Source organism: Spinacia oleracea, chromosome 3 (assembly GCF_020520425.1).
Source record: "Spinacia oleracea cultivar Varoflay chromosome 3, BTI_SOV_V1, whole genome shotgun sequence".
NCBI classification, from domain to species: domain Eukaryota; kingdom Viridiplantae; phylum Streptophyta; class Magnoliopsida; order Caryophyllales; family Amaranthaceae; genus Spinacia; species Spinacia oleracea.
This window is the reverse complement of record NC_079489.1, coordinates 157033299-157057990: the sequence shown is the minus strand read 5'-3', so window position 1 is coordinate 157057990 and position 24692 is coordinate 157033299. Positions and strand designations below refer to the sequence as shown.

Below are 24692 nucleotides of genomic sequence, written 5' to 3'. Positions count from 1 at the left end.
AATATTTGTTCGAAACGGAAATTAATTCCGGAATCGGAAATATTAAATATTGTTCGTATCGGAAATGAATTCCGGAATCGGAAAATTTAATCGGAAGCGCATCGTACGAATAAGCATCGGACGAGGCCTACCGGACGAGGCCCAGCACGAAGCCAGTCCATCGCCCAGCAAGCCAAGCGCGCCGCACAAACAGCCACGCCAGGCCCAGAGCAAGGCCAGGCCCAGCAGGCTGCGCAGCGCGCACAGCGCGCACAGCACGCGCAGCGCGCAGCGTGCGCGGGCGCTGCGTGGGCTGCTGCTCGCGCGCACGCATGGGGCCCATCGTGGCTGCCGTGCGTGTGTGTGCAAGTGTTTGTGTTCGTGCACGTTTCCTAAAACATGCAGAGTTCGGTTAATGATTAAATTCCTAATTCTATTTGATAAATTAATTAAATTAGAGTTCTTGTAGGATTCTAGGTTTAATTAATTTGTATCTGAATAGGATTTCGATTCCCTTTCCATACCCCTATAAATATGAGGCTAGGGCTCACAATTTATAAAAAGTTTCAAAGTATTCAAAAGTGAGTTTTTTGAGAGAAAATTAAAACACACATCTTGCTCATAAAAGTGCCGAAATTTTCTAGTACCTTAAGGGCGATTCTAGTTGGTCAATCTTAAGGCGGATCCGGACGTGCTGTGGACTATCTACGGAGGGACGACACTTGGAGTCCTAAAGACTTGTTCTTGTTCGGTTCGGGCGCAGCTAGGGAGGGCACGCAACAAAGAGTATGCATCTAAATTATGCTATATGATTATGTGTAAATAATATGTTGTCCTGGGTTAATGGTTGTTTCCGCATGATCTATGTAATGTCATATGTATCATAACCTAACACAAACAGCCCTATTTCAACCCAAAACCTGTACAGTCTGTACCACTCATCTCCAGTAACAAACCACCTCTTTTACCTACCCCACATAATAAGCCAAACACTAACCTAACTCTGACCAAATACCCCCAACAACAACAAAGAACCAGAAAATTTAAATATATTCCAGCAGATGTAAGACAAGAGAAAATAGCTAAAGGGTTGTGCTACTATTGTGATGCACCCTATGACAGGAACCACAAGTATCAATTTAGAGAACCTCAAATGTTTACAGTTGAAATTGCTGGTGATGAGATTGAGGAGCTTAGTGACAATGAAGAGTTGGAGTTGGTGGAGAAGGATGTCAATGAGCCCCAAATATCCATGAGTGCTCTGTCAGGCAGCCAAGGATTTAGCACCATGAGAGTTAAAGGGATGGTTAAGGGCAAACCTATACACATCTTAATAGACTCTGGGAGTACACATAACTTTGTGGACCTCCAGATAGCTCAGAAACTAGGCTGCAAGTTAGAAACCATATCCCCTCAGGCAATCACAGTGGCAGATGGCAATCACTTAGCATGCCAACACATTTGCAAAAGTTTCACTTGGGCAATGCAGGATCATGAGTTTGTAGCTGATATAATGCTCATTCCATTGGGCAGTTGTGATATGGTGTTGGGTATTCAATGGCTTAGTTTATTGGGACCCATTTCATGGGATTTTTTGCACCTCCAGATGGATCCAGATGGAGTTTTTCTTGGATGGGAAACAGATCTTGTTGAAGGGTATTCCAAGCAAGAAATTGAAAGTAGTAGAGGGGGAACCCTCCTCTAAAATATTCACTACTGCTGCTCAACTATGTGTGATACAAGTCCAAGACCAGTCCAGTCACACTGGGTTACAACAATCTTCTCCTTCCATAGTTGCAGATGAGTTGAGAGAACTGCAAAACACTTATAAAGTGGTATTTGAGGAACCTACAGACTTACCTCCCTTGAGGGGAGTGTTTGATCACTCTATTCCTCTACTTCCAGATGCTGCTCCTGTGAACATAAGACCTTACAGATATCCTTTGAAACAAAGAGATATCATTGAGCAACTAGTCCAAGAAATGTTAGACAGAGGTATTATACAAGCTAGTGCATCTGCTTTTGCTTCTCCTGTGGTGTTAGTGGGGAAAAAAGATGGTACATGGAGACTGTGTGTAGACTACAGAGAGTTAAACAAAAGAACTGTGAAAAACAAATTCCCTATTCCAGTCATAGATGAGCTATTAGATGAACTTTCAGGAGCTGCTGTATTTTCTAAACTTGATCTGAGAGCTGGATATCATCAGATGAGGGTGAATCCTTCTGATGTTTACAAGACAGCCTTTAAGACTCACACATGCCATTATGAATTCTTAGTGATGCCATTTGGACTCACTAATGCACCTGCTTCCTTTCAAAATTGGATGAATCAAGTGTTTAAGCCACTTCGCAGAAGATGTGTTCTTGTCTTTTTTGATGACATTCTGGTGTATAGCAAGACCATGGAAGAGCACTGGACTCATCTAGCTATGGTGTTTGAACTGATGAAAAGTAATCACGTGTTTGCAAAATTGAGTAAATGTGTGTTTGCAACAGATAAGGTTGAGTACTTGGGGCATTTTATTTCTATACAGGGAGTTCAAACTGACCCAAATAAGATCAATGTTGTCCAAAGATGGCCCATTCCTACCTGTGTCAAAGATTTGAGAGGGTTCTTAGGTCTGGCAGGATATTATAGAAAATTTGTTAAGGGATATGCAGTCATCAGCAAACCCTTGACTGAACAATTGAAGAAAAACAATTTTTCTTGGAATGATCAGGCCCAAGTTGCATTTGAGAACCTTAAGAAAGCCTTGGTAACAGCACCTGTACTAGTTGTCCCCAATTTTGACAAACAATTTATAGTGGAGACTGATGCTTCTAAAAAGGGAATTGGTGCTGTGTTGATGCAAGAAGGGCACCCATTGGCTTTCATCAGTAGAGCTCTTGGTCCCAAGTGGAAAGCCTTGTCAGTTTATGAAAAAGAGTTGTTGGCAATTGTCTTTGCTGTCCAGAAATGGGAGCAGTACTTGATGGGCAACCATTTCTTAATCAGAACTGATCAGAAGAGTTTAAAATGGTTGCTGCAACAGAAAATTTCTACCCCATTTCAGCAATTCTGGCTTTCTAAGTTGATGGGGTTTGATTATGAGATACAATACAAGAGTGGCAAAGAGAATTTAGCTGCTGATGCTCTCTCTAGAGTACAAGGTGCAGAGGTGTTATGCATGGCATTATCAGTTTTAGACTCTAACTTGACAGATCTCATTGTGGCTAGCTATCAGCTTGATCCTACATTGGCAAAGGTGTTTCAATCACCCACTGAAGGGCAACTGGTGAATGGTTTTTCTCTTCAGAATGGTCTCCTCAAACAAAAGAACAAGATTGTGGTTGGTCCTGATATGGTACTTAAGAACAAAATCATTAGTTGGCAACATGCTGCACCAGAGAGTGGACATGATGGAAGGGAGTTGACCTTGTCTAGGGTCAAATCTATTTTTGTCTGGAAAGGATTGACTAAATATGTTAGGCACTTTGTGAGACAGTGTGTGGTTTGTCAGGCATCCAAGTATGATACAACTGCTTCTCCAGGATTGTTGCAACCACTCCCTATACCTGAAGAAGTTTGGGTGGATGTCTATATGGACTTTATTTCTGGTTTACCTAAGTCTGGGGGAAAGGAAGTGATATTTGTGGTGGTAGATAGACTCAACAAGTATGCACATTTCATGGCAATGGCTCACCCTTACTGTAATCCCCCGTAAATTTATAAATTTTATTAATATATTTTAACGTATATTATCTATAATTAAATAGAATTTATGAATTTTAGTAATAAATATATAATTAACGTATATTTATTTTATTTTAAGTACGTTCTAAATATTAAACGATTTTTGAACGTTATTATATTTATATATTTAATGCATATTTAATTCTATTTAAATATATTCTAAATATTTTAACGGTTTGGGCAATCAAAAATAATTTTAGAATTTTATATTGAAAAGAATTTAAATTAGGAAAACTCGTTGAATTCGGAAAAACAATCCTAACCATTTGTGGATCCAAACAACTTCAATCATATTTCTAGCCCAATTGGGTGAAGCCCATGTATTAAAACCCAAAACAAACCCCTTTCCTTCCCTTTTCCTAATTCACGTAAAAAAAGAAAAAAAAAAGACCAGACTCCCTTCCTTCAACCTCACGTACTCCCAACCGTCCCTCTCCCTCTCTCAGCCGTGTGCCCTCCACGCCGTCGTCCCAGCCGCCGACCACCACGCACGGTAATCTCAGCCCTCTCTCTCCTCTTGCAATCCTCTTTCTTTCTTCCTATGTTTTCGGTCTTCCCTCCCCCTCGTTTTTTTTCGTGCTTCCCTTAATGCTTGCGTGTTCTCAGCCCCGCTCGCGCAGCAGCCACCGCACGCCGCCGTCGTGCCCAGCCCCTCGTCGTGAGCCACCACCGCGTGCCGCCACCGCACGCAACCCCTTGCTCAGCCTCGCCGCGAACCACCGCATATCCGCCGGCCAGCTCTCCTCTCTCCTCCTTAATTCTTGGTTATTTCTTAAACACTAAGTAACTAATTATTTTAATTAAAGTTTGTTAACTTAAATGATGTTCTTGAATTAAATTTATAATTTTTATTGTTAAATATGATTTTCAGATTTGGGTGTTGTTATTATAAACCAATTATTTTCAGTTTTGATTAATTAAAAATTAAGTTAGGGCTTAGTCATGCTTTGTTAATTCGAATTATGCTTCCTTGAATTAAAGTTATGGTTTTTGTGATTTAAAGTATGAATTTAAGATTATACGAATTATATAATTAAGTTATTAATTTTCAGATTATCAAGTTACTTTGAAATATTAATTTTGATTGTTTAAAGTATGAAATTCAAGGTTTTTATGATTATTAATCATGGTAGGTCGAGTATGGAGTATTGAATTTGTTGTTTTGAGATACTAGGGACTTAGATTGACCTTGGTGAAGCTTTTAAACGAATTTATATTGCTGAAAATTTAAAGTACGATGTTTGCAAAAAAAGTTTTCAACGAATTTCAATCACTAATTCAATAAATATGATGCTAGGAAATCAAATGTTTAAGTTTTGATATTGGGGAAAGTTCTAAATATATTTAGGATGCATTTAGAATGCTTTATTATGGTTGCCAATGATTAGAAATTGATTGAGATTACTTGTTGGTTGTTTTAGGCGGAGAATTCTCTTTAGGCGACTTTTGAAAGTGTTAAAGTGGCCTATCAATTTGTTTATACAAGGTACGTACATACCTGCGTGCTTGGAATGTGTGCTAATTGTTGAAATCATGTTGATATTATTGTTGAACTTGGTGATGTTGATATTATAGACAAACTTGGTTATATGGAATGTGCATGTTTAATACTGTTGGACAAACTTATTGAACTTGTTTTGCACTAAGAAAACTGTAACATGTTGGTATGGATTATTGGTACAAACATGTTGGTTGGGAACACTAGATTATTCTATATGATTGGTTTGGATCGATTGGTTGTTGTTCCCTTTTTAGCTTTTCACTACTTTATGAGGGCCGAGGACCTTGTTTAGTAAGTTGAAACTTTATACCCATATACAGGGTTGATCATGGTTAAAGGAAAGGTTGGGTAAATTGGAATGAGTCTTGGTTGATGCCTTTATGATCACGTACTTAATTCCAAGATAAAAACAGTTGTGAACGAATGTGGACTATATGCCTTATGTGATTGTTGAGTCATAACAGAGTATCAATTTGTAAATCATGTAAAGTGAAACTGAGTAGCAATAGCTTTAGATTGTGCACGTCTAAAGTGACGGACAAACAAGAGTTGGGGTTCATGGTGGTAGCCCATGGCCTTTTCTGGGACCGGATTGATCACCGTGTCCTATTTTTATTTAAACGTTCCTCGATATCGCAGGTCACTGAGGTTACGGAGTCGCGCCCGTACCTCGTCTTCCTTAGTGAAGACTTCTGGATGGACAACTCGGTCCATTGTCTATTTCAACCAAAATAATATTATTGTCATAAGTCTAGCCTAGTCTAGTCAAGTATGGTCGTCAAATTATCATGTTTTGTCTGCCCTTACTTATGTTCATTAGTATCATGTTAGGGTTCCTTTAATAGTATCATGTTAGGAATATTATTGTTTTAGTATGTAGTACTCAGCTTTGCTGATTACGTGCTTTGTTTGTGTGTGTTGATCATGGCTATGCCTTATTGATCCTGTGATGACCCATCTTTGGTGAGCAGTCTCTAAGGATCAATAAGCGTTGCCCATCTACAGGTTTGAAGATGATGCATCATTGGGATCGGGATTAGAGAGCTTGTAGTTATATTTGCTTATTTAAATGATTTGGTTTGTTAACTTAATTTGAAATTTGTCGTACTATTCGTATTTCCTTATTCCAGTTAATTGGTTTTGGACCTAATATGTAATAAGATTATTCATGAACCTAAATGTTAGTTTTATGTTTTCCGCTGCAAAATTCTGAATAAGCCGTTACGTTTTCACACGGGCGATAATACTTTGATAATTCCCTACAGTTATATTTAAAAAGGGATATTTTAGAAAATGGGGATTGTCGGGGTGTTACACTTACACTGCTGTAACAGTAGCTCAGTGTTACTTGGACAATGTGTTCAAGCACCATTGCTGGCCAAGAACCATTGTCAGTGATAGAGATTCTGTGTTCTTGAGCACCTTTTGGAAGGGTTTGTTTTCTTTACATGGCACAGAATTTTTGCTGTCTAGTGCTTACCATCCTCAAACAGATGGTCAAACAGAGGTGGTCAACAGATGTGTTGAGAATTACCTAAGGTGTATGACTGGGGAACATCCAAAAGATTGGCACATGTGGTTACCCTTAGCTGAGTGGTGGTACAACACTCATTTCCATACTTCTGGCCAGATTACCCTCTATGAAGTGGTTTACAATCAACCACCCCCACTGCACTTACCCTATCTTCCTAATGAGTGCAACAATGCTGAAGTTGACAGAAGTTGTTAGGTTATGATACATATGACAATTCATAAATCATGCGGAAACAACCATTAAGCCAGGAATACATATTATTTACACATAATCATATAGCATAGTCTAGAAGCATACTCTTTGTTGCGTGCCTTCCCTAGCTGCGCCCGAACCGAACAAGAACAAGTCTTTAGGACTCCAAGTGTCGTCCCTCCGTAGATAGTCCACAGCACGTCCGGATCCGCCTTAAGATTGACCAACTAGAATCGCCCTTAAGGTACTAATAATTTCGGCACTTTTAGGCAAGGTATGTGACTGAATTTTTCTCTCAAAAACTCACTTTGAATACTTGAAAACTCGTTTTAAATTGTGAACCCAGGCCACATATTTATAGGGGTATGGAAAGAGAATTGGAATCCTACTAGGATACGAATTAATTAAATTAGAATCCTAGTGGAACTCTTATTTAATTAATTTATCTTTTAGGATTAGGAATTTAATCATTAAACGAATTCTATACGCTTTAGGATTCGAGTAACACACTTCGAGTAATACGCTAGCACCGCACGCAGGCCTTGCGGCCCACGCACAGCGCCAGCCCACTCGTCGCAGCCCCGCGCGCGCGCCCAAGCTTCGGCTGGGCCTGGCTTTTGCGCTGGGCCTGGTCGCATGCTTGGCGTGTGGTTGTTGCGCTTGGCTTGCTGGGCGATGGCCCGGCTTCGTGTTGGGCCTTCGCCTGGCAGGCCTCGTCCGATGCTAATTCGTACGATGCGCTTCCGATTAAATTCTCGATTCCGGAAATCATTTCCGATACGAACAATATTTAATATTTCCGATTCCGGAATTAATTTCCGTTTCGAACAAATATTTAATATTTCCGTTTCCGGAATTATTTTCCGATTCCGATAATATTTCCGATTCAGACAATATTTCCGTTTCCGGCAATATTTCCGATTCCGGCAATATTTCTATTTCCGATAATATTTTCCGATACGTACCATGTTTCCGTTTCCGGCAACATCTACGACTTGGATAATATTTATATTTCCGATACGATCCATATTTCCGTTTCCGGCAATATCATCATTTCCGGAGTATTCATTTGCTTGCCTTTGACGATCTCAGCTCCCACTGGAACCAAGATCCGTCGATTCCGAATATCCATAGATGGAGTATTTAATGCCATTAAATACTTGATCCGTTTACGTACTATTTGTGTGACCCTACGGGTTCAGTCAAGAGTAAGCTGTGGATTAATATCATTAATTCCACTTGAACTGAAGCGGCCTCTAGCTAGGCATTCAGCTCACTTGATCTCACTGAATTATTAACTTGTTAATTAATACTGAACCGCATTTATTAGACTTAACATTGAATGCATACTTGGACCAAGGGAATTATTTCCTTCAGTCTCCCACTTGTCCTTAGGGACAAGTGTGCATTTCCTAATTCCTTTGTCGCTCGATGCTTGCTATTGAACATAAGGTAAGAGTTGTCATCCTTATTATGTCCAGAGGTGTTCCTCGGTTTCAGAGTTCAACTGATCAAATAAACAGATAATCATAGCCTATGATTCATCCGAGCACGGCCATGCATTTCACAGTTTCTAGCTCTCCGAGTGGCCTTGTACAACTTTTAAGCATCTCATCCCGATTTATGGGAGGACAATCCCAATCTTGCGATCTTGAGATTAGACTTCGTTTGATAGGTGATTACCTGAGCGTTGCCTTTATAGCCTCCTTTTACGGTGCGACGGTTGGTCAACGTCAAAGCAACCAGTTCTCAAACAAGTAATCTCAAACCACTCAGGTATTGAGGATTTAGTGTCTAATAATTTTAATGAAATTTACTTATGACAGATTTTCATCTCTTACAGTAAAGTTTCATAGGTCTTGTCCGATACTAGTCTTCCCAAAGTAAGTATCTATGCAAATGATTATGACATTGCCATGTCCACATAGTTCAAGAAACAGAACTACTAGTCATCTTGCATTCTAGTCGTCTAACATTCTCTATGCGTCCAATTTTATAGAAAACTCCGACTAGGGACCATTTTCAACCTTTGACATTCAAGTTCACTTGATAGACATTTCTTAGTCACAGGACTGGTCCTGACAGTCTATCTTGAATATATCGTCAAATTGAAGGGACTCATCATTTAATAAACCACAAATTAAATGGAAAAATGAATTCTTTTCATTTATTGTGAATGATTAACCAATAATGTTTTACAAAGATTTAAACTCTAAAACTTTAAAACATTAAACAGAGACATCAAAGCCATTCTCCAATATGCTTGATTCCCATAGCTGCAGTGTGCGAGTTGTGCTTCGCCTGCGGCAGAGGTTTAGTCAATGGATCTGATATGTTGTCATCAGTTCCAATTTTGCTTATCTCGACTTCTTTTCTTTCAACGAACTCTCGTAGAAGGTGAAATCTACGAAGTACATGCTTGACTCTCTGGTGGTGTCTAGGCTCCTTTGCCTGTGCAATAGCTCCGTTATTATCACAATACAGGGCTATTGGTCCTTTAATGGAGGGGACTACACCAAGTTCACCTATGAACTTCCTTAGCCATATAGCTTCCTTTGCTGCTTCATGTGCAGCAATGTACTCCGCTTCAGTTGTAGAATCCGCAATGGTGCTTTGCTTAGCACTTTTCCAGCTTACTGCTCCTCCGTTGAGGCAGAAGACAAACCCAGACTGTGATCTGAAATCATCTTTGTCGGTTTGGAAACTTGCGTCCGTATAGCCTTTAACAATTAATTCATTATCTCCACCATAGACCAGGAAGTCATCTTTGTGCCTTTTCAGGTACTTCAGAATATTCTTGGCAGCAGTCCAATGCGCCTCTCCTGGGTCTGACTGGTATCTGCTCGTAGCACTGAGTGCGTACGCAACATCCGGGCGTGTACATATCATAGCATACATTATTGAACCAATCAATGATGCATATGGAATCCCATTCATTCGTCTACGCTCATCAAGTGTTTTTGGGCACTGAGTCTTGCTTAGAGTCATTCCATGAGACATGGGTTGTAACACCCCGACAATTCTCTCTTTTCTAAAATAATCTTTTAATATAAAACGTAGAGAATTATCAAGGCATTATCGCCCGTGTGAAAACGTAACGGCTGATTCAGAATTTTGCAGCGGAAAACATAAAACTAACTTTAGGTTTATAAATAATCGATTACAGGTTTAATCCCAAAAACCAATAAACGAAAAATAAGGAAATATAAATAGTACGACCAGTTTAAAGTCCAATTAAACAAACCCAAGTCAACTTAGCAAATCAAAACTAAATACAAGCTCTCTATTCCCGATCCCAATGATGCAACATCTTCAAACCTGCAGATGGACAATGCTTATTGATCCTTAGAGACTGCTCACCAAAGATTGGGTCATCACAGGATCAATAAGGCATAGCCATGATCAACATGCACAAGCAAAAGCACGTAATCAGCAAAGCTGAGTACTACATACTAAATCAATAATAATCCTAACATGATTCTATTAAACGAACAATCATAACATGATGCTGATGAAATATAAGTAAAGGCAAACGACACATATTAATTTGAATACCACACTTGACTAGACTAAGCTAGACTGGACTAGACTTTGATAACAATAATATTATTTTAATTGAAATAGGCAATGGACCGAGTTTTCTAGCTAGGCGAGGTACGGGCGCGACTCCGTAACCTCAGTGACCTGCGATATCGAGGAACGTTTGACTGAAAATAGGACGCGGTGATCAATCCGGTCCGAATGAAAGGCCATGGGCTACCACCATGAACCCCAACTCCTGTTTGTCCGTCACTTTAGACGTGCACAGTCTAAAGCTATTGCTACTCAGTTTCACTTTACATGATTTACAAATTGACACCCTGTTATGACTCAACAATCACATAAGGCATGCAACTCACATTTATTTATAACTGTTTTTATCTTGGAATTGAGTAAGTGATCACAAAGGCATCAAACAAGACTCATTCCAATTAACTCCAATCTTTTCTTTAATACTGATCAACCCCTGAATATGGGTATAAGGTTTCAACTTACTAAATAAGGTCCTCCGCCCTCATAAAGTAGTGAAAAGCTAAAAAGGGAACAACAATTAACTGATATGAATTATATACTAAATAATCTAGTGTTCCCAATCGAACATGTTTGTATCAATCTTCCATACTAACATGTTATAATCCTCAAAATGCAATAAAGGTTTAATATGTTCATCCAACAGTATCAAACATGCAATTTCAACCTGACTAAGTTCATCAACAACATTAACATAACCAAGTTCATCAATAATTCAACATGGTTTCAACAATTAGCACACATTCCAAGCACACAGGTATGTACGTACCTTGTGTAAACAAACTGCAAGACCACTTTAATAATTCAAAAGTCGCCTAAGGAGAATTCTCCGCCTAAAACAACCAACAAGGATTCACAATCAACTTCTAAACATTCACAACAATAACAAAGCATTCTAAATACATCCTAAACATATTTAGAACTTTCCCCAATATCAAAACTTGAGTATTTGATTTCTTAGCATCATAATTATTGAATTAGTGATTGAAATTCGTTGAAAATTCTTTGCAAAATAATAGTTTTAATCATTCCAAATCATTCTACCATGATCCAACATCATTAAAAACTTAGAATTCCCGCTTTAACTAATTTAAATTCTCGTTTCAATCAATGTATGAAATCTGAAAATTAATAATTTAATCATAAAATATTAAAATCTGAAATAAGTAAATAAATCTTAAAAATCATAATTTTAATTCACTCCAACAATATTTAAATTAATACATATGATATAAAAAGATTAGCTTTGGGTTTTAAGAGTTAACCGACGAGAGAGGACGACGGTGGCAGGCGGTGAGGCGCGGCCGGAGGCGGCAGCACTGCTCGGCGACAGCAAGGAGAGGGTGGCGCGACTCGGTTGCTGCTGCGCAAAAACCAAAACGAGCGAGGAGAGCAAGAGCGAAAAAGATCGTGAGAAGGGTAGCGAAGCTGCAAGAAACGAACGAAAGAGAAAGGAAGAAGAACGAAGGAGAAGAAGAAGGTTACCGTGCAGCTGGCGGTCGCGGCGGCGGTAGGTGGTCGGCGGCTGGGGCTGTGCGAGGTTCAAGCATAATCACGTGAGGAGGGGTGAAAACGAAGAAAGAAGAACGAAAAGAAAAGGGGAACGAAAGAGAAAAGGAAGGACGACGGAGAAGAGCTTACCGGCTGTGACGAGGACGGTGGAGGTCCGGCGGGTGTATGGTGGCTGGCGGCTGGGCAGAGAGTACCAAGGTTTGAGGGTTTGCTAGTTTACGTGAGTTTGAATGAGAGATAGGTTTTGCTTCTTTTTTTTTTTTTTCTCTTTTGCGTTTTCACGTGAAGTTCAAATGGGGTTTTGGCTTTGTTTATTTTTTTATTTTTGTTTTACGTGAATTAGAGTAAAGGGAGGGTTTGAGTTTTGGGTTTTAATATTGGGCTTTCCCAAGTGGGCTAGAATTAGGATTTAGCTTTTATGATTCGAATCCAAAACTGAATAGGATCGTTTTCTAAATTCAATCAATTTTCGTAATTCAAATTCTTTTCTACTTAAAATTCTAAAATCATTTTCGATTTCGTAAATCGTTGAAAATATTAATATGTAATAAATAAATATATGTTAATTATATATTTATTTCCAAAATTCATAAATTCTTATTTAAATATATTAAATATACGGTAAAATATATAAATGAAATGTATAAAATTACGGGGGATTACAATCTACCCCTCTTAAAAGAAGTTTCGCCCCGAAACTTGACACGAAAATTCACGTATTTTTCCAAACTTTTCAACTTATTCTTATTGTAGAAGTACTTTGTGCCACTCTTGTGCATTATTTTGCCAACTAAGAGTTACTTGTAATACTCAAAAACACATTTTCTTATGCGGAGAATCTATTTACTTGCATCAACATGTATAAGTTGCTAAAAATAAGCATAAAATGCATAAAAAATATTATAAAAATAGGTAAAAAGCGCGAATTTCTATCGCATTCTACCCCTCTTAAAGAAAACGAGTTACGCCCTCGTAACTCATCTCAGGGAATAACTTTGGGTATTTCTTCCTCAACGAATTATGTCCTCAATACAATATTCTCACTAATCTCATTCTAATAAGTAAGACTTCTACAATTCTTTCCATACAGTGCCTCAACATGTGACATCGTAATGCTTGCATGGTAACTATTGATGCACGAAAATTCAATCGAACCTAGGTGATTTTTCCAATTACCCTTAAAGTCAATAACACAAGCTTTCAACATATATTCCGTTAGTAATCTCAGTTGTCCATCAATCGCAGGGTGGAAAGTAGTACTCATTTTCAATGTCATCCCCAAGATTCACTAGACTTTTTTGCCAATGTTTCAGACTTTTATGGTCGGTAAGAATCTCAAATGTTTTCCCATAAAGATAATGTCTTTAAATCTTCAAAACAAATGCACTAGCAGCTAGCTTTAGGTCATGGGTAGGGTAATTGGTTTCATAAAGTTTCAATTGACGCGACAACAGGTGCGGAGGTCAAACGCTCTTTTAAAATCTAGAAAGCTTTCTCACATTTCTCACTCCACTCGAATTTCGATTCCTCTTTCAACAAGTTGGTCAATGGTTTTGTTCTCTTCGAAAAGTCTTTCACAACCTCCTATAATGGTCATCTAGGATTAGAAAACTTCAAGTATCAGACACGTTCTTTGGAGTAGGTCACTCACTCACAGCTTGAATCTTAGCATGATCTATATAAACTCCTTCTGTTCAACTTTTCGTTGTTACCGAACCTCATTACACTTTTCATGGGTGTATAACTTTTGGGCTTAACTCTTAGCTCTTGCACCAATTCATATATTTCTTTTCATCTTTTCCAGACAACAGTGATTCTAACGATCCTGGACCACTCAAATCTTCTCTTAAATTTAATCCCTTACGTAACATAGTTCTCAATTAATTTAGTCCTTAACTTTTCCGTCGGTGTCACTATACACATATGACTTCAAGATTTGTATACTTCATTTAATAAAACTAGATTCTTCCTAGGCGTCTCCAAGTAATCCTCAAGTGTTTGTCATGCTCTTCTCATTCTATGCATAAATAGGGATATCATCAATAACATCATAACGAACTAAATTCGGAATTCGTAGAAAATCTCATTCATCAAATCCATAATTAATGCAGGTGCATTGGTTAACCCAAAAGACGTTACTCTAAACCCATAATGACAATGACGAATCCTAATGAGGTCTTAGGCCCTTATCAGCTATTCACAATTGGTGGTACTTTAAACGCAAATCAGTCTTCGAGAACACACTCGTCCAATTCAATTGATCCAATATGTCATCTATCCTAGGCAAAGGATGCTTGGTCTTGATGGTTGCATTGCTTAGCTCCCTAAAATCGATACCCAATCTCACACTCTCATCTTTCTTCTTAATAAACAACACCAGGGCTCTTCGTGGTGATGCATTAGGCCTAATATACCCCTCATCGAACAATTCTTGAAACTATGTCTTCAATTCACTCATTCCAGGAGGTGTCATTCTATCAAGTGCTCTGGGTATAGGTGTCGGTCCGGGATTCAACTCTATTGTGAACTCAAGGGCTCTAGCTGGTGACGTACTCGCAATTTCACTCGGAAACACACCAACGAATTCATTCACCATGGGAACATCCTCGATCTTCACTCCAACTTCTTTACTCACATCTAGCACAATACAGAAAATAGTTCACACTCTCTATTCATCAATTTCCTCACTTGCATTATAGAAATCACTTAAAGGTTCTTGGACTTCTCAAAACATTCACATGAGGTCAACCTTCCCATAGGGTTCCTTAAACTTACTTTAGGAATTTCACAATCTACCTTAGCCTTGTAAAAACTTGGCCAATCCATTCCCAGAATTACATCTAGGTTTCCCATTAAACTCTATCAAGTCAGAAACGCAATCTTTTATCTTCAAAGGAAAGTTCTTAAATAACTTGGTACACCTTAAGGTTACACCAGTAGGTATACTAACAGGTAAATCAATCATTTCAAAATCTACTAACTTCAGACTCTTAATAACATATGACAAAACGAAAGAATAGGTTGCTCCCGAATCAAATAATGTTTTAACTAGCACGGAGTTAATAGAAAAAGTACCATGAACTACGTCTGCAGAATGTTCAGCTTCATTTCTAGTCATCATGAACGGTTTTCCTGGAGCCTTATTCTGGTTGTTGTTATCATTTGCAGGTTTATTATAGTTCTCTTGATTGTTTTGTGCCCCTCCAGGCTTTGAATTTTGACCTCCAGACTGGTTAAATCTCACTTGGTTCCCATCTCCATTACTATTTTGTTCCTTTCTGTGCTTAGTGAAGCACTCATACTCCCTATGCCCCCTTTTCTGACAATAGTTGCAGGTCACTAATTCTCCTTTGCAATTCTTACCAGGGTGATTATTGTTGCACCTCTTGCAGTGATACATTCTCACGGATTGACTCCTATTGTTGTGCCCCTGACTGTTTCCTCCTCGATAATTTCCATTTCCATTCCCATTCCTATTCTCATTCATATTCTTTTTGAAATTCCCTTGGTTTTCCCGGACATTAAACACTTTTCTTTTCTTTCCAACAACATTTTTCTTGTCCCTTATGGACTGAAAACCATAAATATGAGCGGTTCTCTCATACACATTATCTAAAGGTGTAAGGGTTTCTCCACCTAATCCTAACTGGATCTCATCGGTCAACCCTTGCTCAAACCTCTGAGCCTTTATCTCTTCTGTGGCTATAACCTCAGGTGCAAACTCCGACAGCGCTATAAATTTGCTATAATATTCAGCGATGGTCATACTCCCCATCCCCAGGTTTATGAATTCCTGCGCTTTTCGTTTTGTTATGAAAGGAGGATAAAACTTTTCCCTCAACGCAACGACAAATGAGTCCCAATTAAATCCTTCAACAACACTTAGCCTAGTTCCATTCTCTTTCCACCATAGATCGGCCTCATCTTTTAGGTAAAGGACAGCTTGGCCTACTTTCATATTTTCAGGACAATTTACCGCCCAAAATAGTTTTTCAAACTCCCTAATCCAGTTTTCTAGGAAGGTCGGGTCTGCTTGCCCCTTGAAGTATGGTGGCTTAACTTTCGCAAACCTTTCAAACATGTCCCCTGCAGAATCGGGGCGCTCAGTTCTTTCCTGAGCTAGTTTTTCCGCCAAGAGGCGAATAGCAGCAGCTAGGTCATTATTGTTGGCCATCCTAAAGCGCGACCTGTACGTAATATATTCTATTTTACGTTCGAAAACTTCACTTAACATTATCCTAGCAATGTAATATCACACCAGCATCCAGAATTCACATACATAAACAATCATTTATGAATGATATTCGCATACATGACATTCAACTGAGAAACAAGGAACAAATTCAATCATCACGAATAATAAGGCAGAATAAAAGAAGAAAACATTCTCTTTGCGTGCCCAAAATAAACTCTTGATCCTTTGGATAATCAATGATCTAACTCTATTCCTCAAAAGAATGTTAATAACAATCCTAAATATCCACAACACACATGTCCTCAAAATAAAATTAAAAGTTCTATGGCATAAACATAAACTATTGTTGGCGAATTATAGAATTCTCACATTGGAAACGAATGCCTTAACTTTTATTGCTAATTCTATAAAGGTTTAATACATCCTTGAAAAGAATAAAGAATAACTCAAACTCTTATTGCTTTAACTTTAAACTGTTGTAGCTTTGCTACTTATTCTCCAAAACATTTAAGAACAAACTAACTATTACAACTTCAAATGTTTAAGGCATCTTGTCTATCTGTTCTTTCTTTGGAAATTTGTGAAGTGGAATCTAGATCCTCAGTATTCGTCGATCTTCTCAAAGGATCCTATGTTGGTGTACTTGGAAAGAAGCGTTTTATTCATGAAACAAACAACTTAAGATCTTACTAACGATTTCCCAACCAAAGCATAATCAGAATTCAATAAAACAATAAGTTTGGTGTAATCAAACAATTTTTATGCACATTTACATGCAACACTTAAACATTTAACATATGCACATAGCAATTAACTTCTTATGCTAGCAATTAACTACTAATGCACATATAATTCTATCCTATATGCCCTTTCCTATATTACCCATCTCTCATAATAAATCATGATAGGTCAAACATTGAAGAATTTAAAGAATAAAACAAGAACGATTAGTAAGAAAAAGTTTATTAAACGAATTAATAATAAACGAATAAATAAAATAAAGAAATTTTATTATTATTTTTATTTTCAAACGAATAATTAATAAGAAATTTTTTTTTTTATTAAACGAATAAATATTAAACGAATAAATATACTTAAGGGATAAGATTTTTTTTTTTTTTTTTTTTTTTTTTCCGAATATATTTAATTTAATTTCGAAAATAACGAAAAACGTACTTAATTCACATAAACGAAAAGTTTCGAATAAATAAGTTAATTCTGAACTTAAATAAGAAATATTATATACTTTCAAACAAGATAAAAGGAAATCGGCCCCCGAAAAAAAAGTACCAATTTTTGAACACTATAATACGTAGAAGCTCGATTTTTAAGAAGTTTATTTTAAATAACTAGATAGTTAGGCGCCTAAAAAATTGTTAAGTAAAACCTTAGCTTCTAGATACCACTTTGTAACACCCCGACAATTCTCTCTTTTCTAAAATAATCTTTTAATATAAAACGTAGAGAATTATCAAGGCATTATCGCCCGTGTGAAAACGTAACGGCTGATTCAGAATTTTGCAGCGGAAAACATAAAACTAACTTTAGGTTTATAAATAATCGATTACAGGTTTAATCCCAAAAACCAATAAACGAAAAATAAGGAAATATAAATAGTACGACCAGTTTAAAGTCCAATTAAACAAACCCAAGTCAACTTAGCAAATCAAAACTAAATACAAGCTCTCTATTCCCGATCCCAATGATGCAACATCTTCAAACCTGCAGATGGACAATGCTTATTGATCCTTAGAGACTGCTCACCAAAGATTGGGTCATCACAGGATCAATAAGGCATAGCCATGATCAACATGCACAAGCAAAAGCACGTAATCAGCAAAGCTGAGTACTACATACTAAATCAATAATAATCCTAACATGATTCTATTAAACGAACAATCATAACATGATGCTGATGAAATATAAGTAAAGGCAAACGACACATATTAATTTGAATACCACACTTGACTAGACTAATCTAGACTGGACTAGACTTTGATAACAATAATATTATTTTAATTGAAATAGGCAATGGACCGAGTTTTCTAGCTAGGCGAGGTACGGGCGCGACTCCGTAACCTCAGTGACCTGCGATATCGAGGAACGTTTGACTGAAAATAGGACGCGGTGATCAATCCGGTCCGAATGAAAGGCCATGGGCTACCACCATGAACCCCAACTCCTGTTTGTCCGTCACTTTAGACGTGCACAGTCTAAAGCTATTGCTACTCAGTTTCACTTTACATGATTTACAAATTGACACCCTGTTATGACTCAACAATCACATAAGGCATGCAACTCACATTTATTTATAACTGTTTTTATCTTGGAATTGAGTAAGTGATCACAAAGGCATCAAACAAGACTCATTCCAATTAACTCCAATCTTTTCTTTAATACTGATCAACCCCTGAATATGGGTATAAGGTTTCAACTTACTAAATAAGGTCCTCCGCCCTCATAAAGTAGTGAAAAGCTAAAAAGGGAACAACAATTAACTGATATGAATTATATACTAAATAATCTAGTGTTCCCAATCGAACATGTTTGTATCAATCTTCCATACTAACATGTTATATTCCTCAAAATGCAATAAAGGTTTAATATGTTCATCCAACAGTATCAAACATGCAATTTCAACCTGACTAAGTTCATCAACAACATTAACATAACCAAGTTCATCAATAATTCAACATGGTTTCAACAATTAGCACACATTCCAAGCACACAGGTATGTACGTACCTTGTGTAAACAAACTGCAAGACCACTTTAATAATTCAAAAGTCGCCTAAGGAGAATTCTCCGCCTAAAACAACCAACAAGGATTCACAATCAACTTCTAAACATTCACAACAATAACAAAGCATTCTAAATACATCCTAAACATATTTAGAACTTTCCCCAATATCAAAACTTGAGTATTTGATTTCTTAGCATCATAATTATTGAATTAGTGATTGAAATTCGTTGAAAATTCTTTGCAAAATAATAGTTTTAATCATTCCAAATCATTCTACCATGATCCAACATCATTAAAAACTTAGAATTCCCGCTTTAACTAATTTAAATTCTCGTTTCAATCAATGTATGAAATCTGAAAATTAATAATTTAATCATAAAATATTAAAATCTGAAATAAGTAAATAAATCTTAAAAATCATAATTTTAATTCACTCCAACAATATTTAAATTAATACATATGATATAAAAAGATTAGCTTTGGGTTTTAAGAGTTAACCGACGAGAGAGGACGACGGTGGCAGGCGGTGAGGCGCGGCCGGAGGCGGCAGCACTGCTCGGCGACAGCAAGGAGAGGGTGGCGCGACTCGGTTGCTGCTGCGCAAAAACCAAAACGAGCGAGGAGAGCAAGAGCGAAAAAGATCGTGAGAAGGGTAGCGAAGCTGCAAGAAACGAACGAAAGAGAAAGGAAGAAGAACGAAGGAGAAGAAGAAGGTTACCGTGCAGCTGGCGGTCGCGGCGGCGGTAGGTGGTCGGCGGCTGGGGCTGTGCGAGGTTCAAGCATAATCACGTGAGGAGGGGTGAAAACGAAGAAAGAAGAACGAAAAGAAAAGGGGAACGAAAGAGAAAAGGAAGGACGACGGAGAAGAGCTTACCGGCTGTGACGAGGACGGTGGAGGTCCGGCGGGTGTATGGTGGCTGGCGGCTGGGCAGAGAGTACCAAGGTTTGAGGGTTTGCTAGTTTACGTGAGTTTGAATGAGAGATAGGTTTTGCTTCTTTTTTTTTTTTTTCTCTTTTGCGTTTTCACGTGAAGTTCAAATGGGGTTTTGGCTTTGTTTATTTTTTTATTTTTGTTTTACGTGAATTAGAGTAAAGGGAGGGTTTGAGTTTTGGGTTTTAATATTGGGCTTTCCCAAGTGGGCTAGAATTAGGATTTAGCTTTTATGATTCGAATCCAAAACTGAATAGGATCGTTTTCTAAATTCAATCAATTTTCGTAATTCAAATTCTTTTCTACTTAAAATTCTAAAATCATTTTCGATTTCGTAAATCGTTGAAAATATTAATATGTAATAAATAAATATATGTTAATTATATATTTATTTCCAAAATTCATAAATTCTTATTTAAATATATTAAATATACGGTAAAATATATAAATGAAATGTATAAAATTACGGGGGATTACATGGGTAGGTAGCCTCGCTTGGAGTCCGCCATCTTGAACCTATCAAGCACCTTATTGATATAAGTTCTTTGACTAAGTCCAATCATCTTTTTAGATCTATCTCTGTAAATCTTGATGCCCAATATGTACTGTGCTTCTCCTAGATCTTTCATCGAAAAACATTTCCCAAGCCAAATCTTGACAGAGTTCAACATAGGAATGTCATTTCCGATAAGTAATATGTCGTCGACATATAATACTAGGAAAGCAATTTTGCTCCCACTGACCTTCTTGTATACACAAGATTCGTCTGCGTTCTTGATGAAACCAAAGTCACTGACTGCTTCATCAAAACGTATATTCCAGCTCCTGGATGCCTGCTTCAATCCGTAGATTGACTTCTTTAGCTTGCATACCTTTTTAGCATTCTTTGGATCCTCAAAACCTTCAGGCTGTGTCATAAACACAGTTTCTGTTAAAACGCCGTTTAAGAAAGCAGTTTTGACATCCATCTGCCATATTTCGTAATCGTAATATGCAGCGATTGCTAACATTATCCGAATAGACTTTAGCATTGCAACTGGTGAAAAGGTTTCATCGTAATCCACACCGTGGACTTGCCTGTAACCTTTTGCAACCAATCTAGCTTTGAAAACTTCAAGTTTCCCATCCTTGTCCTTTTTCAGTTTGAAAACCCATTTGCTTCCAATGGCTTGGTAGCCATCTGGCAAATCGACCAAATCCCATACTTGGTTTTCAGACATGGAGTCTAATTCAGCTTGGAGCTAGGGCTCGTCATAGCTTGTTTGTAAGTCGCAGGTTCATCACTTTCAAGTAATAGAACGTCATAGCTCTCGTTCGTCAAAATACCTAAGTACCTTTCCGGTTGAGATCTATATCTTTGCGATCTACGCGGGGTAACATTTCTAGATTGACCATGATTCTCACCAGATTCTTCTAAAGATCTCTGAGTTTCATCCTGAATGTCATCTTGAGCATTCTCTAGAGTTTGTTGTTCGACTCGAATTTCTTCGAGGTCTACTTTTCTCCCACTTGTCATTTTGGAGATGTGATCTTTCTCCAAAAAGACACCATCTCGAGCAACAAACACCTTGTTCTCAGATGTATTGTAGAAGTAATACCCCTTTGTTTCCTTTGGATAGCCCACAAGGATACATTAGACATTTCACATCCTTGTTGGCATCAATCCAACGATTGAGGGCTGCCTGAGTGACCCTGTCGCCTGCGGCTTCGGGCATCGCCTCTTCTAGGACATACTCCTTTTCTTCCTGCATAAGAACTATTTGCAAGTTCCTTTGCCAGTCAAGGAAGTTTTTCCCGTTCAACTTCTCCTTTTCGAGAATTGATCGAATGTTGAATGAATTGTTGTTTGCCATATTTAAAACTACAATTGAAAAGAATAAACAAATAAATAACCATTCACAGTTTCTCTTAATAAACTTAAATTCTAGCATACATGCATAATTCAATGTTCATTAAGCATTTTATTCAAGTTATGTGTTCCGGCAGGTGTGAATAAAATGATTCCAAGATCCTAAAATCATTGAAGAACTAAGCACAGTTTGTCGACTTAATCCTAAAACATCTTAGGTAAGCAAAAGCCTTTTGCTAATAGTCTAGAAACTATTCTTGGTTGATAGGTACGTCTAAGAACTTATTAGATAAACCTATCGATTTTGCCACGACATAAAAGGACTCCTTACTTATATCGTTGAGTTTCACCAAAACTAACATGTACTCACAATTATTTGTGTACCTTGCCCCTTTAGGACCAATAAGTAACACCTCGCTGAGCGAAAACTATTACTAGATTGATGTAAAGGATATCCAAGCAAGTGTATATTTTGGCATGGCACCTTATAGCTCAATTTTTAAGTTTGGAACTTAAGGCTCTTACTATGTTGGTTAGATTTTAAGTGAACTAAAATCCTTAATCATGCAACATAATCAAGCTTTTGATCTCATGCATTTTAAGACATATTTAAAAGCAATAAATAACTTAAAACATGCATAAGATAAATGTGATCTAGTATGGCCCGACTTCATCTTGAAGCTTTAACTTCAAAGTCCGTCTTGAAAATCTTCGTGGGAGGCACCATTTTCTTCAAATAGGATAAGCTATAATTAAAACTAATTACAACTATTTGATGGTACGCAGACCATATTTGAATTGAAAAACAACTTTGGTACTTTAGACCAATTACATTCAAATTAATGGTACGCAGACCATATTTTCTATCCTATTTGGGCCATACTAGTCACTTCATAACCTGCAAAACAGTACATATACAATATATACCATTCACCCATTCATTATCATGAATGGCCCACATAGATGGTTAGTAAAACACATTATGCATCACGTAAACATTTGCAGCAATTAATCAAGGGCACCAATAATCTACCAATTATTCAGTCCTTATTAATTCTAATCAAGTTGTTTTAACCTTAAGGATTTGTAGACCTAATCAAGAGTTTATGACTAAAAAGGGCTCCCACTCAAACCAATAAATTCATATGCTTTACTAATTTTAAACATAAAAATGTATTTCTAGTCTAACCGGAAACATACAAATTTAATTAAAATTTAAAGCTCATATAAATTTATAATTTAATCCAAAAGTTTAATTTAATTTCAGTCGTATTTAAATTAATTCATGATTTTAATTTTAGTAAAATAATTAGAATAAATAAAATTTATTATAATTACAATATTCAAAATTAAAATCCAAGAAAATAATTTAAAGTATTAATTTTAAAATTAATTAAAATTACGTAAACTGAAAATTTTAAATTAAAATTTCAAAACGAATTAATCGCAACGCAAACACCCTACGCATCGCACGCCCATGGGCCACACGCACACAGCCATCGCTGGCCATGTGCGCGCAGCCCATGCGCTGCGTTGCATAGCTGCTGCTGCTATCCTTCGCAAGGCTCCACGCGAGCTTGTGCTCGCTGCATTCGCTCGCCAGCGCTTGCTGCATGCGAGCCAGGGCTCGCTGTGCGCGCTCGCCAGCGCTCGCTGCGCGCGCTCGCCAGCGCTCGCTGCGCGAGGCATCGACGCTGGGCGCAGCACTCGTGGCACGCGAGCTTGCGCTCGCTGCGCGCGAGGCTGCGCGCGCTTGTGCAAGGCAGTGCGCATTGTGGCGCAGCTCGCTTGCTGCCCACACGCGACTGCCGTGCCTTGCCTTCGCCCATGCCCATTCGTCCATTGCTCATAGCCCACGACACAAGGCAGGGCTGCTGCCTTGTGCTCGTGCTCCATACCCTTGCTCATTGCATTCGTGCCGCATGGGCGACGAGCTCCCTTGCTCGTCGTCACATGCCCGCACTATACAACACCCCTTAAGGGTAACACGTAGCGTCCATTGCTTTGTGCGTGCAAGTTATATGAACGAATCGCATAAAATTTTAAAAATTTATATTTAAAATTAATGACAAATTAATAAATTAATATTAATTTCATAATTTTAGGGCGAAAAAATCGAAAATTTATTATTCAATTGATTTCCGATTAACATGGATTCAAGTTTAGGTCATAAAAATTTAAAATTTATCATAAATTTACAATTTTTATGGTGGTTTTTAATCATAGGTATCTAATTAAATTATAATTAATTATGAAAATCAAATTAATTCTAAATTATTCTAATTTTCAACAAATTAATCATAATTACAAATTAGATTGCATAATTAACAAGGCTAGGCAATCAAACTTGTTAAACATATACAGTAGGTCAATCAAAAATTCAAGATTTATCAACAAGAATCGCAAATATTTAATTTAACATCTTAAATTTACGAAATTTTGCATTCGAAAAACTAAAACCTTCGAAAAGTCATAGTTAGGCTTCCAATTTGAGAATTCTGGGTTCGGCAGAAAAAAACAATTTTTGTCAAAATTTTAGAATGCCTTTTACATGCGGAATTGACACAAAAATCACTCGATTTGGATGAGTAACGAAGAAACTGCCGAAAAACTGCGTACGTATAATTAAATAAACGCAATTTGCAATTAATTAACAATTACGAAAATTAATCACCCCTTTTAATTCTTGCAAATTTGTAATATTTAACCATGTTCATGCAATTTAGATTATGAAAATAATAAGAGGCTCGTGATACCACTGTTAGGTTATGATACATATGACAATTCATAAATCATGCGGAAACAACCATTAAGCCAGGAATACATATTATTTACACATAATCATATAGCATAGTCTAGAAGCATACTCTTTGTTGCGTGCCTTCCCTAGCTGCGCCCGAACCGAACAAGAACAAGTCTTTAGGACTCCAAGTGTCGTCCCTCCGTAGATAGTCC

The 24692-nt window shown here is 37.6% G+C and overlaps 2 long non-coding RNA genes across 4 annotated transcripts; both read right to left on the bottom strand.

The window, feature by feature from the left end:
• Window positions 1-10061: 10061 nt before the first annotated feature.
• LOC110777328 (uncharacterized) lies at window positions 10062-12858 on the bottom strand. 2 transcript variants are annotated; one of them, XR_008930140.1, is made up of 5 exons: window positions 12151-12858; window positions 11995-12040; window positions 11775-11872; window positions 11279-11342; window positions 10062-10291 (listed from the first exon to the last, which is right to left on the bottom strand). It is a non-coding gene; the product is annotated as an uncharacterized lncRNA (long non-coding RNA). The 2 variants fall into 2 exon arrangements; XR_008930141.1 differs by having other exon boundaries at window positions 11775-12040.
• A 4495-nt stretch (window positions 12859-17353) lies between these two features.
• Window positions 17354-20346, bottom strand: LOC130470216 (uncharacterized). Of its 2 annotated transcripts, XR_008930138.1 has the most exons (5): window positions 19832-20346; window positions 19676-19721; window positions 19456-19553; window positions 18960-19023; window positions 17354-17972 (listed from the first exon to the last, which is right to left on the bottom strand). It is a non-coding gene; the product is annotated as an uncharacterized lncRNA (long non-coding RNA). The 2 variants fall into 2 exon arrangements; XR_008930139.1 differs by having other exon boundaries at window positions 19456-19721.
• Between the last annotated feature and the right edge of the window lie 4346 nt (window positions 20347-24692).